Genomic DNA, 16,281 nt, shown 5'->3' with positions numbered 1-16,281 from the left:
AGTTCTGCTCCTGTGGGGAGCCCAGGGGTCAGAGAGATGAGCCAGGCTGCAGGAGGGAGGCAGGGAGGGGTTTCACACTCCTGTGAGCACCCCAACACTGCCTCCCCAGCCCAGCTCTCTCATCCCAGTTCCCAGAGCTCTGTGCCCTTCTCTGACCTCAGCTCATCAGAAGCACAGAGTTGGTGATGCTCCATCAGCTCCATCTGTGCTTGCTGCCCACCCTCTCTGCACCCCCATGTGTTTCCCTTGGGGAGTCCTGTTCTGTCTCCAAACCCCTTCTGCTTCCAAAGGATTTATTTCCACACTCCCAGCTCCCCTCTCCATCCTATAAACGGAAAGGCTTAGGCAGGCACTGCTGCACATTTAGAGCTGTGTGACCACGAGATTTGCAGCCAGCCCAGTCAGCTGATCCAGCCACACTCACTCAAGGAATCATTTTCCACTGATGGCCAAGCTGTGGCTGCCCAGAATGGGAGAAAAAAAGGGAGACTTGGTGTGTTTGGGATAACTGGTAAAGGAAAAGCACACCTGGAGAGGGGGGCACATCTCTGCCCTTCCTGTATCCTGAGCTGCTGCATCTGTCAGGGTAAGCAGTTGTAGGATGAGGTTATGAACCAAAAGAGGGTGGATTTAGATGGGGTATTTGGAAGGAATTCTTGGCTGTGAAGGTGGGGAGCCCTGGCACAGGGTGCCCAGAGAAGCTGTGGCTGCTCCTGGATCCCTGGAAGTGTCCAAAGCCAGGCTGGACATGGTTTGAAGCAACCTGGGACAGTGGAAGGTGTCCCTGCCCATGAAATTGGATAAGCTTTAAGGTTCCTTCAACCCAAACCAGTCTGTGATTCTCTGTTATTTTCCTGAAAACCAGGTCCTCCTTTGGACTCCCTCCTTCCATCTCCAGCTTTCCAAGATCTCATTCCAGGTTTTATACTTTGAGAAATTCATGTGTGCCCCCAAGGCTACCCTGGGCCTCCTGAATCCCACAGGGCTGGAACCATTGCTGTGGTGTGAAGCTGAGTTAAGGTCTCCTGCAGCCAGCCCTGGCAGCTCCTGCTTGGTGGCCCTGGCAAGAGGCACCTTCTGCCCCTGTGGCTTTGCCACTTGGCCTGGAGGAGAACTGGAGGTGGAAAGTGAGTGCTTGTAGCTTCAGCAGATGGGTATCCCATGAATCATGGGCTACCTGGCTGTGTGGTGATCCTGGATGGCTCCTGCTGGACCTGTTTGTGCACATGCAGCTGAGCTGAGGTTTCCTGGGAGGGCTGAGCTCCCTCACGTGCCCTTCCCAGCCCTGGCTGCACCTCAATGCCACCACAGGGACAATATTGGCACATGAGATGTGTCTCTTTTGATGCCCAGTCTCCCCACCCTCCTGATGGGGCAGCTCTGCCCATTATTCCAGAATTCCCCTTCCCTCCTTCCCAAAACACACAGCTGGGAGGGAGTGGAGACCTCCTGGACAGATTCTCAGCTGAATTCAGGGGATTCAGGGAAGGTCTCTGCTTCTTGGCTGATCTTAAGCTGCCCTCACCCCTTGTTGCTGTGGGGGAAAATCTCCAGGCTGAGAGAGGGGCAGGAGGGGATGGGTGAGAGGGAAATTCCTGCCAGGAATGAGTCACCCCCTCGTGCTGTGCCTGGAAAAAGCAACTGCTCCCATCCTGCTGCAGTGCTGGGGCAGAAGGGATCCCTTATTCCTTTGGGGAATTCCTTTAGGGACAGGCTAGAGTTGGTAAGTTAGGCTGGAGTTTCACCCAGCTTAGGGAGAAGCAGCAGAGCCAGGTATCAAATCCCAAATGGCTTCTCAATTCCTGGCTGGTGAGGCACAAAGCACAGGGTGACTTTGTCTGGTTTACCCACATCCTTTGTGTCATTTTAAATGAGGGGAGAGATTTTAGATTAGATATTGGCAAGAACTTCCTCCCTGTGAGGGTGGGCAGGCCCTGGCACAGGGTGCCCAGAGCAGCTGGGGCTGCCCCTGGATCCCTGGCAGTGCCCAAGGCCAGGCTGGACAGGGTTTGGAACAACCTGAGACAGTGGAAGATGTCCCTGCCCATGGCAGAGGTGGCACTGGGTGGTCTCTGAGTTCTTTTTCTACCCAAAACAAGAAAAAAAACTCAAACCATTTATTTCTTCTTCCCACCCTTCCCTTCCCTGCTTAGCATTAAATTCTCTGAAAGATTCTCCTGCACAGGAGCATCCTCCTGAGCAATGTGGAATTTGCAGGAAACATCCCCTGCTTGTGCAAAAAGCCAAAACTCTCTACCTGAAAAACTATTTTTAATCAAGGAATACTGGAGATGGTTTAGGCAGAGAGGAAGTGGCACTAAACCAGTTTTGAGTGTGGTTTTTGGGCCTGTGATGGAGCTGCACAGCATGATCCAAGCTTTGCTGGGGTGCAGGATTCATGTTCTGGGAGAATAACAAACCACCCCCTCAGGCTGAATCTGGGGCTGATGGCTGGAATTTGAGGAAATCCTGTGTGTTTCTAATCTTAGGCTGCTTTTTTCCTGGGTAGTTTATTTCTTTAAATAGAAAGGCTTAAATGGGATTGACTCCTACAATCCTTGTGGCCTGCCTGGGCTGTAATCTTTAATGGCCAGCAATGGGCAGGGATGTCACATCTCACATCCCTTCTGCTTCTGCTGTTAAGGGAAAACACTCAGGAGCCCTCACTTCCTCAGGTGTCACCTGGAGATCTGTCCCAGCTCCATCCTGCCTCCTTGGAATGGCATGGAAAGGACCCTGGTGTCTGACAGGACCCCAGGGAACAGCTGGAGCTGTGCCAGGGCAGGTTTGGGTTGGATTTAGGGAAAGGTTCTCCCCCAGAGTGCTGGCACTGCCCAGACTGCCCAGGGAATGGGCACAGCCCCACACAGCTCCCAGTGATGCCCAGGGTGGGATTGTTGGCGTGTCCGTGCAGGGACTGGAGTTGGACTTGACCATTTCCCAGGACTAAGGGAGGAGAAATGCCAAATGTGCTCTGGCTCACACAGAAAACAGGTCAGGGAGCTCTGTCCCCACAGTGTGCAGTGGCGTGAGGAAACAGCTTTTTTAGGATGGCCAATTATGCATCTGAATGTCCATTTAAATTTCAGATCTCCAGGAGAACCATCCACCTCATCCCTGGTGAGCAGATCCAGGTTCCTCCAGTTTTTCAGCAGGATTTGCAGTGGGTGGTCACAGACTGGAGAGCTTGGCAGCTTTTTCAGTAGTGCTGTTTGCTGCAGGATCCACATATTTCTGTCCTTGTATGGAATAATCACATCCTGATGAAATCCAGGATTTGTGCAGCCAAGCTGACTTTGCAAGTGCCACCACCCTTTGCAGCTGCCCAGACACCAACCCTGCATTTCCTGATCCTCTTCCTCAGCTCTTCAAATCCTCCTTCCTAAACCAATCCTGAGCCTCCCAATCCATTTTCCTCATACTGGGCAGCAGGTCCCACAGCAGGGTGCCCTTATCTCTGTATCCCTGTGCAGAGGGTCCTTGGCTGCCCCAGCCTGCCCTGAGTGCCCCACCTTGCTGATGCATCTGCAGCCCTCCCTCAGGGCACAGGGGAGGCTGAGTGGAGCCTTTCCCTTCTCCCACCACCCTGTCTTGGTGTGTGTGGGAAGCTCAGTGCTCCTGGGACGTTGGGATGAGTCAGTGTTTGCACATCCTGAGTCACTCCAGGGAGTTGCCAGAGAGGAGGGGGGGATGCCCAGCCTCATCTGGGGGTGTAAATATCCCAGGAAGTTCTGTCTGAAAGAAAATTCCCATTGAGAGGTCACCACCTTGTAGGGTGCTTCCAGCAGGGCCACCACCATGGACCACAAGTGTCACTCCATGAGAAAAAGTTATTTCCTGGCCCTGCTTTCATGTGAATCCTTTCAGATGGCCCACAGCTGGTTATCTGGGAGGGGTTCCACATCCCCAGCCCATGGCTGTCCTTGGAAACTTCCTGGGACATGCCAAGGGGTTCCTCTTGGCAGCTCCCTCAGAGCAGGTTTGTGGAACCAGGGCATTCAACAGCCAGGGAGGCCGTGGAGGAATGCCAGGCAAGTTCTCAAAGCAGGGCTTTTGGGATGTCTTTTGAGGAGAATGAATTCCCAGTCCTCCCACTGATTGCAATTTTTATCACTATTTTGGGGCTTTTTTGAGCTAGAGGTGCTCCTGAGCTCATGGAGGCTTCGGGAGTGGATTGGCTCAGGAGTCCATCCCTGGTGCTCAAAGCAGGTTTAAGATTTAAAGGGGAGAGTGAACACCCTTGCTGACATCCCCACAGGCACCTTGTCCTCTGTGCCTTGATGAACCCCAGAGAGCACCACAGGATACTTCAAATACAAACCCAGGCTTTAGATTTTTACCTCCATTTCCAGCTTGAATGGGATAAATTCCCATATCAAGAAGAGCTAGAACCACCTCAGGATTTTCTCTTCCCAGAGTCCCTGCCTTTAACATGAACTAAATTTTCTGTGCTTGCTCAGAGCAGAGGCTGAGCAGGGAGTGAGGCCAGAAAAACAGGGGGTCATGTCAGACTTTCTTTTTCTCTCCTCTTAACACTGTAATAAAAATACATCTCGAGCTTGTTTTGGGATTAACAAGAAAAAATTCCTCTTGATGGGAACCATCTGTGGCCAGGAGATGCCGGCTGCTCTCTGCTTCCCACCCTCACCCAGACGCCCTCATTCGGGGTGTGTTCCTCTCCCAAATATTATTCCTCTCATCCTTGTGCTGGTGGGAGGAATCCCAACTATTTAAGGAGGCTTTTCTCCCAGCATTTCAAAGCAGCAGCAGCTGGTGACACCTCTGGAGGATAATATTTGCTCTCCTCATTACAGCCCCAGTGCCCAGCACAGCTTGCTGGTGGCTGCTGGGCTCGGAGGGGAAGCACTGCAAGTGTCTTGGGTGTGACCTTTCCACCCCAGACGTCACCTCAGGGTCAAGGCAAACACCTCGAGGCCTCTCTGGCTTGTCCCACAAACCAGGAGGGGAAATCTGCCCCGAGGAGTGGAGATTCCCTGGCTCTGCCTCTGCTGTGCTGCTGAAAATGAGGGCGTTGGTGCTGGTCCCTTCATGGTGTCGAAGAGTGAGGACCATTCTGGGGTGGACCTTGGACCCAGCTGAGGTTTTAAAGTGGGAAATGCAACTTCTGGGCTGGATTGGCAACAGGAGGATGAAGAGATGCATTTGCAGCAGCAGAAACTCCAGAGAGATTTGGAGCAGGGAGAAGCCTCCAAGGCCAGGAAGAGGAGAGGAAGCTCAAGGTGAATCCAGCAGAACCCAGGGCAGGTCTGGCCCAGGAGGAAAGGCTGGAAGTGTTCCTCTGCTCTCTCCATGCAGCTGAGGAGGCTGCCTGGCTGGAATGTCTCCTCCTGGGATCAGCTCCTGGCAGGTTGAGCAGGAAGCTGGAGCAAGACAAGCCCAACAGGTTCTGGGCTGTGAAACCTCCTGGATGGCAGCACATCCCTGACCTGGGATCCAAGAGCTGAACTGAAATGGACCCAAATGAGCATTTTGGGGGCTTTCCTAAACCTGGTGGGATGAAGGATTTTTGTGTGGACCTTGACATCTTCACAGTGATCCAGGCCTGGCTTGGGAGGTGGTTTGGATTCATTTGGAGAAAGGAGGGCAGGACATTCAGGTCTTGCTTACCCTCACCTCTCCTCCATGGAGCCCAGCACGAAGCATCATCTGCTGGTGGATTTTGTCCTCCAGCAGATGAAGGCAGAATGCTTTCCATCTTTGAGGCTGGAAAAATCCATCCCCCAGACAGGGGCTTGTCCTTGCAGCTGGGGGTGCAGCCCATCCCAGAGATGTGGGATGTTCTGGTGCTGCTTTGCTCAGCCCTGCCCTGACCACAGGCTGGGAGCAGGCCTGGCTGCTCTCAGAATATTCCATGGATCTCTGAACCCATGGCTGTTGTAAGGTGCTCACCCAAAAGCTGGTGTTGTGCAAGAAGGACTCATCTTTCCAAGTTAACAAATCCCTCCTGGGCCAAAGGCACCCCAAAATGGCTTTAACAGAGAAGGGTGTTTGTGTACAGTTACTGATGCTTGGAAAGCTGAATGCAGGTGCTGTGCTTCATCCATCAAAAAGCAATTTACAGATTAAATTTGTAAAAATTTTTATAAACTGCTGGAACAACATTATTTTGTAACGGGAAGAAAATTTGCTGGTTTTTTTTTTAATTGTTTTATTAAAAATAGAGGGAAATGGATTCATGTAACATTTTTCAGACAGTGAGGTTTTGAACTCCAGGGGTTTAATTTTAGCAGTGTTTGTGCACACATGCTCCATCTCAGGCAGGCTAAGCTGAGGCTGGGATGTGTTTCTCATCCCCTGTGATGGGGTAAAACCCCACATTTCCATCCAAGAAAACTCTGAGATGGAGAGGATCAGAAAACTGATGCTCCCCCTGACCTGGCTGAATAAGAGGGGCTTTGTTCAGGGATGCAGGTCAGGGATTTTGTTTCAGTACCTGCAGAGAAGCTATGAGAAGAATGCAGCAGGTTCCTCCCAGCCTGGGGAAATGCAGAGATATCTCCAAAGGTGTTTAATATTAACTGGAGCAGGACACATCCCTGAAGGGTTGCATTGTGAGCCTATCTGTGTTTGTATCCAAACATCACCTGCAAATCCACAGTGTGGCCAGAGCGGGAGGAGGTGAAAGTCCTCCTGGAGGGAGCTGGATCAATAATGGGTTTGTCAATAAAGATCATCCCGTGCTGGCACCAGGAATGTGAACCACGAGCCCAGACCTTCCTGTGCAGGCACAGAACAAAGGCCTCAGCCAAAAGGCTCTGATGAATGTGTTGGTGAAGAGAAGAGAAGAGGGCTGGGTGGGCAGGGAGCAGAGGGAACAAAGCAGCCCTGTGTGCACGGGGCAGCCAGGGAGAGCGCTGGGATTTGCCTGCCAGGGTGGATGTGATGGCTGCTCCTCCAGCAAATCCCACTGGGATTTTGGTGCAAGCAAGGTTTGGCCTCCACACTCATCCTCTCTGACTCTTCTGGTCAGATGTTATCAGAAGCATTTTTTGGTAAGGCTCCTTCTCACAGGGCAGGCAAGTCTTGCACCACATAATGAGAAATATATTTCCATCCTAGCTGTGTCAGCTGCATTTGTTTGTTAAGTGGACTGCACTAGAAAATGCTGTTAAACAAAGTTTAATTTAAAACCAGTTAGTTCAGAGATGGCTTCACTTACATGCCCTGAAGTTCTCCCAATATATCTGGAATCATGGAATCATTAAGTCTGGAAAAGACCTCCAAGATCATCAGGTTTAATCTTTGACCAAATCCCACCATGTCCCTAAACTGTACTGTGAAGTACCACATCAACATGATTTTTAACTATGGGTTTTTCTTTTATCCTCAGGAAACTTGTGTTTATCCTAAGCTTGATACTGAGAGCAGGAACTGTGTATTTATTGTGGGGAAAAAAATGCCAGCAAATAAAAGGTCACAAGCTTGGGATACAGGACCAAGTTTTGTCATCAGCTCAGTCACTTGTGGCAGTGACTGTCTTTGTCAGGACACTGCCCAGCTCCCCTCCATCCAGAGGGCTCTGGATGCACTGAACAGATCCGTGTTTCTCCAGCCCTTTGAAGGGCTGTGGGGCCAGTCCAGGCATTGTTTGCCCAAGACAATGGTACAGGGGAATGTCTTTTAGGGCTTCAGAGGGACAGGAGGGCACACAGGGTGCTCTTTATCCTAGAAACATCGATGGAGACAGACATTCCTCAGCTTGCCAGTGGGTCACCACCACCAAAAAAAACTGTTCCTGGCTCCTCCAGGTCTTCTCAATTTTATATTTATTGTATTTATTTCATATTTATTTACCTGTTATGACTGAGCCATCACTATTTCCTCCCCCACACTGCAAGAGTTCAGTGCAATCATCAGGGGATGCTGAGGGTGACAAGGTCCTGATTTACCTGCTCCAATAATCTCTGCTGCTCCTGTTTATGTGCATCCCTCTTATCTCCTGGAAGGGGTTGCTGGTAACTCCCCCAGAGCAGGCACACACAGCTATTGTGCAAACAATGTTTCCCGACTTGGTGGACAGAAGATACCTTCGTTTCCAGTTGCTGGGTAACATCAAATATTCCTATTTTCACCCTCAGCTATCTCTTCAGGGCTCACAGTTCACCATGGCTTCTGCTGCAGGGATGAAGACCTTGCAAGGGCTTGTTGGGGCAGCTTGAGGAGGCAAAAAAAAAGTGAAAGAGAGGTTGAAATACAGAAGATGTAACAGGAAAATGGCTCTGCAAGCCCTCCCTGTAAATGCTATTATGGTAAAATAATTATGCCTGAGGGGACGCTTACAATCAACACCTTCCTTGTGCTTACTAGAGGCACAAAGGCCTTGCAGAAAGAGGTAGGAAAAAGGACCTTAATGAAAATACTGGCAGCACAAACACAGGAAAGCAGCGAGCTCCCTCCTGTTTGCCCTGCATTCCCCAGGAGCTGCAGGGGCAGAACAATGGTGTGTCCCTCCGCACGCTTCTTCCCCTGCCCGGGCTGCTCCGGGGCAGCCCCAGCCGGGATTTGCGTCCCCGGCTCCTGTGCACGGGCACAGACACGGGCACAGCTCTGATCCTGCCAGGCATCCCCCAGGAAATCCAGCCTGCCTTCCTGCGGCCTTGAGTTTCTCTCTGTGAAACTGAATGTTGGAATCTCCCAGCCAGGTGTGGCAGCAACTGAGCAGGGGTTTCTTGCTCTGCCCCCCAAAAAGCCATAGGGAGTCTGCTGTGCTGTCACCAGACCCTGCCTTGTTTTGCCCAGGAGTGCAGCAGCAAATGCAGAGAAGAGAACATCCAACATGCTCTGACATCTCTGAGAAGGCTCCAGGGAGAGCTCAGAGCCCTTGCAGGGCCTGAAGGGGCTCCAGGAGAGCTGCAGAGGGACTGGGGACAAGGGATGGAGGGACAGCACACAGGGAATGGCTCCCACTGCCAGAGGGCAGGCATGGATGGGAGATTGGGAAGGGAGTTTTCCCTGTGAGGGTGGGCAGGCCCTGGCACAGGGTGCCCAGAGAAGCTGTGGCTGCCCCTGCATCTCTGGAAGTGTCCATAGCCATGTCTGGGTCTTCTGGACTGCTCAGGAGGGTGTTTCTCCAGCAAAGACTTCCCCCCTGTGAGCCTGGGAGGAGGAAAAGGGGTTTTTCTGCCCACAGAGGGGATAGAACAGCACTTTTTTCTTGGAGGAGGCTGGTGCTGAGTTTAAGGATTAATCAGCCCATTCCTCCTGATCCCACTCTTGTAGGAAACTGCAGCATCTCCCTGCCCATCCATCCCAACCAAAGACCAGAGCAGTGACTCCTCTGAGCATTTGCCTTGATGCCCTTCTGAGCTGCCAGCCTCTTATTTCCCTGCCAGGAAACAGAAATGTCCCTTCTGGAGGAATTTTCCCTTCCATAAGCACATAACAAAACACTTTCAGGATGTGGTGTGAAATGCCCAAAGTCAGCCCTAGTTTAGAGCTGAGCCAGGTCCTAAAGGAGGAGTTTAAACAGGGAATCACACACAGGGAGTGTCACCAGGGGTTTCCAGGAGGCCTTTACAGCTGCATCCTTTGGAAGTGAAGCTGGCTGGAAATGTGAGGAATGAGCACAGCAGAATTCCCGCCCATGCCAAAGGGAGATATTTAAAGTAACTTTGAGCATTCAAGGCTCTCAGCACAGGACAAGGAGCTTATAAATCTGAAACCAACCTTCCCTGTCCAAAATTGCATCTGTTTTCCTAGAGGCTGCATGGAAATTCATGGTCAATTTCCTTCAGTGGCTTTTCTTTGAAACTGCATGGCCCTTAGCAGCCAAAGTGCTGCTTTCAGGGGGCAAAGGTGGTCCCTCTGCTCATCTTTGCTTTGTCCTTGTCCTCACAGCTGCTTGGAGTGACTGGAGAACAAATCCTTCCCCAGCCCTGCATCCTGGCAGGATCCTGTGTCAGATTCAACCGGCCAAGTCACAGAAATATTCTGAAAATGTGCAAACTCTGTCTCTTTTCAGAGGCATTTTCTCAGCAAATGGATGCTGTAAGGAACTGACTGGCTGGTGCTGGGAGCATCTGCAGGATTTCTGGCACCTCACGAGTTTGAAGAGTATTTCCTCTTGGTGCCAGAAAAAAAGATTTTCCCCTTGATCTTACAAAGGGCTGAACTCTTTCTGCTGAAGTTAAAAGGCAATCCTTAGGCACAAAACCAAGGATGTTTAAAGTTTGGCAAAGGCACCAGACTTTGTTATGTGCCTTGGAATATCTGCATCTGTCCCGTCCCCTCCCGCACATCTACCCCAAGCCTGCAGGAAAACACATCCTAAAGCTCTGCTGTGGACCTACAACCACAGTAAATAAAATGCTCCCACAGGAGAGATTTCCATCAGGATTTAAGGGAATCACAGCTCTCAGGCTTGTGATTCTGAAATATCTCCAGTCAGCAGTGCTGGAAGGAGAAGCACTTGGCAAAGGGCTGCCAGGACAGCTGCCTGTACCTCAACCCCACAGCTCCTCTGCCGTGCTGGTCATTGCTTGGATCAGAATCTAAATTCTGGTTTTTCACCTCCAGTCTTTCCTTACTGCTGGGTGCAGCAGGATTATTTCTGTTTCTCTGAGGAAAAGAGCCAGTTGCCAGTGACCTCTCGGCTTAGTCTGCCTCAGTAAAGAGGAGTCTGGCATTTGGCTTGTGCTTGCTGGTTATTTTGACAGCACATCCGTTCCTTTTGCTCTGCTTGGATCAGTCTCTACTTCAGGGCTGGGCCAAAAAAGTGGGAAATGGCCAATTTACAGGGAAAAAAATGAATCTATTGCTGTCAGCCAAGTGTTTTGTCACCTTGCATCAAGAAGGGCAAAGGATTCACAGCCAGGACACAGGCTGAGTTTTGGCCACTGTGCTGGGCAGGCCTGGGCATCCTTCTCATCCCAAATAACCTGAGCTGCTGCAGTGTGAGGAAAACAAGTCCTGAGCATGGTGTAGATCCAACAAAACACTCATCCTTCCCCCAGAATGCTACAGCAGGGTGGCATCAGTGTGGAGATCAGGTCCATCTGCACACTTGGGAGTTCAGGATCTAACGTAGGACCAGGTGTAGGTGATAAAGGGGGTAGGAAAAAATGGTGAGTTGGAAAAGTGGGGAGAAATCAGGAGGCTGCAAAGCTCAAACCTCCACCTGGCTGTTTTTATCTACCCCGGTAGGAGCACAGAACATCCCTCCTACCCAGAGCTGTGCCTGCCCCATCCCTGCAAGTGTCCAACGCCAGGCTGGACGGGCTTGGAACAACCCGGGACAGTGGAAAGGGGGGTTGGAACGCTATGATCCTTAAGTTCCCTTCCACCCCAACTCATTCTGTGATTCCCGGGTGCTCGCTGCCCTTTAGGGGCTCAGCATTCCCAAACCCCCGGCACAGCGCCAAGGAGTGCTCCAACCCTTCCCTTGCCCCCCAAAATCGGAACCCTTGCGGGGTTCGCTCGCAGCCCAAAAGAGAAGAACTCCCCACAGTTGGGTGCAGCTTCCTTTTCTTCTTCTCCTCCTCCTCCTCCTGCTGCTGCTGCTGCTGCCGTCCCTGCGCTCCTCCCGCGCCGCCCGGGGCGGAGCCGCCCGGCCCAGCGCCCGCCCCGCTCCCGAGCCGAGCCGGGCTGGGCTGCGGGGCCGGGGCCGCGGCCGTGCCAGCGCCGTCCCTGCGCCCTTCGCTGCCGGCCCTGGCACTGCCCTGCCGCCGGGGCCGGGCTGCCCTTCCGCGGGGCTCGGCAACCTGGCGCATTTCCCGGCGGCTGCAGGTAAAGGGGAGGGGAGGGCGGCTGGGCTGGTGGCTGCCCGCATCCCCCTGCGGGCTGCGGGGTGATGCTGAGCGGCTGCGGGTGGGACAGCGCTGCCGGGTTGGTTTCACCTCCAGAAGGTGCTGCTCTGTCCGGAGTCGCGTTGCTTTGTCCCTAAAGGTGTTTCTTTTGCGTGCCCCAAAGGTGTTGGTGTTTCCTTGCCCTGTGTGCCCCCTCCCCACCTCGGGCCGCCAGCATCCCGAGCCAAGTCGGGGATGCGAGCGGGTGCTCCCGGTGCTGGGGGATGTGGGTGGGCACCCACCCGGGGAGAGGTCCCGGGGAGCCCCCTCCGGTCCCCGAGACCCCCAAAGTGTCTGGGTGTGGATCCGGACAGCGCTGTTCTCCTCGGGCCCTGCGTGTTTAACAGGGAGCGCTCCGTTTTGGTGTGAAATGATGGCATCTGCAGCGTCCCGTCGTTCCAGGGCTTCACCCCGCTGTCGTCCGGAGCTGTAAAATCCTGAGGCAGCACAATCCCGAGAGGGATTTATTTATTTATTGTTGCTGGTCCAGCTGGAGGAGCGCTCAGCGCCCATCCAGCTCCCTGAGGATGCTCAGGGATGTCCTGGATGGCTCCTGGCAACATTCCCCGGCAGCTTAAAGACACCAAATGTCCAGCAAGCACTGAGCAGGGAGGGTGAAAAAAGGTGACTATAAGAGGGTGTCACTTTCTCTTGATGCTTGGCAAAGAAACTAATTCAAAAAAAGAGTAATTGAGGGAAAACAGAGGGGGGAAAATCGTCCCGTTGCTGTTTTATTGAAACCCTCACCCACGTCCTGTCTGTTCCCCGCCCGGAAAACTGGGCATGGAGGAGTTGCAGTCGGCATGTGAGCCTTGCTCTGGAAAAGGGCTGCTGGAGCAATTCCTGGTGTGGAAGCTGTGAAATTTCACCCCTGGCAAGATGGAAATGGGGATTCTCCAGCCAGGAAAAACCTGGCTGTGTGGAACTCGCCGTGCTCTGGGATTTTAGGGCTGGGTCCTTACAGCCGCTCTTGTTGTGTGTAATCGTGTTGGCTTAAGGGTTATTTTGGGGCTGGAGAGGGATTAGGGATAGGTGTCAGGAACAGGCAGAGCCATGCTGCATGTGGAACTTACAAAATAATGAATTATGGTTCTCTTTGCTGGCTCTTTGTCCTGGTGGGAAGGTGCAGATTTTTCTCCATTAGAAAGTTACATTGTACACGGAGAACGTTAAATCCAGGGTGCTGGAGTCTCCTCAGGATGCTCCTGCTGCCAGGAAATTTAGATTGCTGCTGATTAGCAAGTACAAGTCAGAGTGGTGCTGCTTCTTAGAGAGCTTTTTTGGGGTTTGGATCACCCATACAGGATAACAGCCTTCTCTCTTCTTTCCCCCTTACAAATTGCCAGCTTACACTTGGCAGGTGTGGCCGGGGAAAAGCTGAGGTAAATGGATTTCCTGCCTCGCATTTTGTCTGGCATGTCCATTTTCCTCATCAGATTGCTATGGAAAATGGTCCATTAATTCATTAGCCAGCCTTTATCCACCTGAGCAGTGATGCATCCTGACTCCTTAAAGCCTGCTATTTTAACATATCCTCCTCTGCCAAGCTTTGAAACATCTTCGCGCTGATACCCCAGCAATGTGGAGCTGCAGAATATTTCTCTGTGATTTAGGAGGTGCTTCTTCAGAGGCAAATAGAAGCTCTGCTTTGATGGCAGAGTTAATTTTAGAGTGGGTGTCTCTGTCAAGCTGTACTTTTTTTACTAAATGAGCATGTTCTGCTTGTTACACTTTTCCCTGTGATGAATTCGGCAAAGCACGCCTGGTGTTTGTCTTGGAAGGAAAATGAGTCTTGGTCAGATCAATTGATTTGGTGTCATGTTGTAGATTCAGAAACTGCTGGCTCAGAATTAATGACAAAGAGTTTGGTTTTTAGCAAAGCAATAAATTACTTGATAAACCAGGAAGGTTATAACGAGACACAGAAACAGCTGTGAAGGGACAACCCTTTGTTGTACTTTTACCCATTAAGTGTGTACCCAGGTGTATTTGATCTCAAGTAACTGCCTTGAATTCACCATGCCAAAATCAGTATATTTAGGGGTGTTTTTTGTGGGTTTTTAACATGTGGGTTGGAGTAACTCACAGGTGCAAGTGCTGTTGTAGTTGGAGGTTAAAGATGCAGGGAGCAGGTGGCTCCTTCACCCTGATTTCTGTTAGAGGCACTTTGATGCTCACAGGTGCTGGAAGTTAGGTCTGGGTGCCCTTTAACCAGACACACCTGGGGGGAATATTGTCCTTTGACTTGCTCTGTGAGTCTTCCCGAGGGTGAAGATAAAAGGCAATGACTGCACCTTTGAAATACTCCTGGTGCAGCTCAGGGCTTGTGTGGGAAGGTGGGGCTGGACCTGGAGGGGCACTTAGGGCTCCTCCTGAGAGCAGCTTTCCTACAACACAGTGGGGTACAATATGCTTTCTTTGGAGTCTGCAGTGCTGGTTTTAATCTCCTTTTTCTTGAAATGAAGCACCCACAGAGGTTGTGCTCCTATCCCTGAGATGCTTTGCACCTTCACTCTGATATTTGTGGGATGGTTTGGGTTGAAAGGGACCTTAAAATTCCTCCAGTTCCACCCTCTGAGATGAAGAGATGGGATCCACCTGGCAGCCACTTTGCTTCATTAGGCTGCAGCTGCTGCTAATTAGGGTCCAACAAGCTCAAATTGGGGTATTTGAGTCTTGTCCTGCACCCCAGCCAGTGGTGCTGCTGTGGGTTCTGCTGGAGTTGCTGTGGGTTCTGCTGGAGCTGCTGTGGGTGAGTGGTGTCTCACTTTATTTGTTGCAGGGTGTTTCAGGGCTCCCCAAAATCCTTGTTCTGGGCTGGGTGTGAGCTGAGCAGTCCCCTGTGCTCAGGAGAGGGCAGTGTCACACCAAGGAGCCCATTCCTTGTCCGTGCTGAGGAGCACACGGAGCTGCCGCCTCCTCCAGAGGAGCTCTGCCCCAGGGTGGGTTTAGGAGCCAGGCACCTCATCCCCCTCCCTTCTTCCCACACCAAATATTCCCCCTCCAGCCCTGCTCCCGGTGCCTAACAGCCCTTTGCAGGAACGTTCTCAGCATGATGCTGGGAAAAGGGATTTGAAAGACTTTATGGCAGTTGCCTTTGCCTGCCAGCTCCTCTAACAGTGATTAGATACAGCTACTTTAATGCATGTCTTGACTTAAAAAAAAAATTAAATTGCTGCACATTGGTGTTTGGCTTTGCTGCTTTTTCCTCTTTAGCAAACCACTGTGTTCTCTCCACTTCCTCCAGAAGTACCCACAGATACTGGCAGGACAACTGCCTGAATATTTGGTGCAGTAGTCTGTCATTGCTCAATAGCCTGACAAACAACAAAAAAAAAGGTTTAATTTTTTATATGCAGTTAAATATTTGTAGAAGATTTCTGCTAGGGAGTGGTTTCAAGGTACAGAGTGTTCCTCTGAAGGGTGTTCAAACAAGGAGCTTCTGGGGTGGCAGCCTGGGAAGGTTTTTGTGCCTGTGCCTCCATGCATTCCATGTTTCCACGTTTGGAATCCATTTCAGGTTGGGATTGAGCTCTGTCTTTTTTGTTGTTCTCCTGGTCTTTGGGCAGGATTGGTCCTGATGATGAAAAATGAAAATGTTTTTTTTTTTTGGACTATTTTTTGTGGGTGTGACTCTTGATCTGGTTTTATTTCTTTTTTTCTCCCTGCTGGATGAAGGATGAACTAGGATAGGAGAGGGAGAAATTGCACCTTTCCTGGGGTGCTGCACAAAGCTGGGCACCAGCTCTGTCCCCATCTGTGCAGAGCCCTGCTGATGGTTAATCTCTTCCTTGGAAAGAGCCTGGACTGATTGTAGTGTAATTCCTTAGTTATGACAGACCTGAACCCTCCTTTCCTCTCTGCATCTCTCTCTCTGTTGGAGCCACACTTTCCATGAGGAGCTTGGGGTCCAGGCTGCTGGATCCTGGAGGTGATGAACTGTAAGTTTATTCTCTTCTTGGCTGGGAATGCTCAGAAGAATCTGTTTCACTTTCAGAGTTTTACCACGTGGTGCTGTGCCAAAGCAGCTTTTTTGTCTCCCACTTTCCCCCTTAGATGTCAGCTTGCCTTTAATTTATTTATTTATTTTAAATCCTGCTGCTTCTTTTAAAATGCTGCTGCAACTTGTAAATCCTCTTCATAAATATCCGGCCCCTGTGTTTTGCTTCCCCTTCCTCCTCGCAGAGGTGAAATGAAACTTGTCCCTCCCCCAGCCCGAGGTGAAATGCACAGAGCAGAAATATTCTGGTCCTTGGCTGTTTTTAGCTGTGCTGAGTTTCAGGCTCACGTTTGCCCAGGGAAAGCAGCTTGTATGTGACTGAAATAGTCCAAGGTGAAATCCAGAGTTTCCTCTAATAGGTATTTTTGGGTGTAGCCTTTAAAAAGATGTAATGGACTGGTTGTACCCTCCAACATCCACGTGTTCTCCTGAGCCACTCTAGGAGATTATATTTGGGCCACTTAGCTGGTATTGATG

At 51.2% G+C, this 16,281-nt stretch overlaps 1 protein-coding gene across 4 annotated transcripts in view; it reads left to right on the top strand.

Annotated features, from left to right (window-relative positions):
* Window positions 1-11,560: 11,560 nt before the first annotated feature.
* Window positions 11,561-16,281, top strand: part of GDPD5 (glycerophosphodiester phosphodiesterase domain containing 5) — a 101,973-nt gene continuing 97,252 nt past the window's right edge. For 2 of the 4 annotated variants that reach the window (XM_036404247.2, XM_054518629.1), the window contains exon 1: window positions 11,617-11,745. The gene's annotated coding sequence lies outside the window, so the exon portion shown is untranslated. Of the gene's footprint in view, window positions 11,746-16,281 lie in introns of all 4 variants that reach the window. The other 2 variants (XM_036404243.2, XM_036404244.2) reach the window with 2 other exon arrangements.

The sequence above is a fragment of the Molothrus ater genome, chromosome 2, assembly GCF_012460135.2.
Source record: "Molothrus ater isolate BHLD 08-10-18 breed brown headed cowbird chromosome 2, BPBGC_Mater_1.1, whole genome shotgun sequence".
Classification (NCBI taxonomy): domain Eukaryota; kingdom Metazoa; phylum Chordata; class Aves; order Passeriformes; family Icteridae; genus Molothrus; species Molothrus ater.
Note: the sequence above shows the minus strand (reverse complement) of the source record. Positions and strands in the feature narration are given on the sequence as shown.